Here is a 1,721-nt window from a genome sequence, read left to right on the forward strand (position 1 = left end):
GAGTTATTACTAGAATTTATTTTTCCTCGCCTTGTTAGTTGAAGCTTTTATTTCAGAGGGTTAGGCTTGTATATGTTGTTCATTGATTAACTATAATGTATTACTAGTAATTATGTGCTTATTATTGATTGGAAGTTTTTGTCGAATGGTTATTAAAGAATAAAAACAAAATTTACTAGCTTTCATATGATAAAACTAGGAATGTGTTAATGTTGTAAATGTTTAATATTAAATAGATAATAATAAAAAATAGGTCAGTAACACCTTATTTTTTATATGATCATGACGTGGTAAAAGTTGGGTCGTTACATATATAACCACTAGGGACAAAACAATAATTTTATCCCCCATTTAATGACACACACGGTTACCAAGGTAACTAAAACGACGCGCGAACGGTGACGAAAAGACGTAACGTTCAGATTTGAATCACCTCGAGTACCCGACTTATTTTCCAAGGCAGATCATAAACCTGACATGAATGAATGAAAGTTACAAGAGATCAAGACCGACTTAAAAATGCTTGAGCCCGACCTAAAGAAACTCAACCTCTAGTAAGGACATTGTTCATACTCTAGCCCACAACTAAGCCAGGCCCAAAATGAATGAAGTTCAACCAACACTCTGCTAATATTAGTGTTCAGATCTACATTACTACCTACCCAACTTCGTGGACGTCGGACACGTCAACATGGGCTTAGCCCTGCTTATTTAAATAAGTAACTAACTCCTATAATATCTCCTATTAATATAAAAAGAAGATCTCAAGAACCTCCCTAATAAAAGGGAATAATTATCCAACATCAACTTTATAAAGTGGTTATCTACTCACCACTTACAACTATAAATATCTTTACACTGTTAGGTATTTTTTGAACTCTAATTTACATAAAAAATTTGCCTAAAACTTTCCTAACTTTAAGTATCGAAGTTTCTTGCAGGTATCACTTCCTACTTTCATCAAGATGTTGAATGGCAACACCTCAACACTAAAAAATGTCAAACGCTACCCCAAAAAGAATTTGGGCCTTACATTCAAACTCAAATCCCAATTTCAAATAACTCTCGAAACACTATTATTTTGATAACTATTTTTTTCTAATAATGATTTATTTTAAAAAAATCACATAAAAATAATTACACATATATTGCAGTTATAAAAATATTTATATATTATTATATTTAAATATAATTATTAATTAAAAAATATTTTTAAATAAAATATCTAAATATAAAATTATTTTTATTTTTTTTATTTTTGTAAAAAGAAACTTAAAAAAATCATAAAAATTCATAAATTTTATATCCAAATTGTCCTTTAAAATTTTTTTTTTCCTAAACTGCAACATGACACGTCTAAATCACTGAACCTATTTAAAGTGAAGACAACTAGCCTTCTTTACATGGATAACCGCCTTTTTCTTTCATGAATTATAATAAGCATTTCACTTCAAATACTAAATTTTTGTTTTCCTTTGATTATGAAAACATTCTATCGGGCTTTTGCAAAGGTAAGTGAAATATCATACATAGAGCTCTTTTTTTTAAGAAAAAAAAAAATTTAAACAATCCTAACTATTATTTTAAAATACAACCAGATTTTTAATAAATTTTTTTTATTCTTGATATTTATTTTTATGAAACTAATTAGTCTTTTTGTCAATATTTGATATTAACAGAATAAATTTATATAATATGTTAAACTGTTGATTTATCCGTTA

The sequence above is a fragment of the Arachis ipaensis genome, chromosome B06 (genome assembly GCF_000816755.2).
Source record: "Arachis ipaensis cultivar K30076 chromosome B06, Araip1.1, whole genome shotgun sequence".
Classification (NCBI taxonomy): domain Eukaryota; kingdom Viridiplantae; phylum Streptophyta; class Magnoliopsida; order Fabales; family Fabaceae; genus Arachis; species Arachis ipaensis.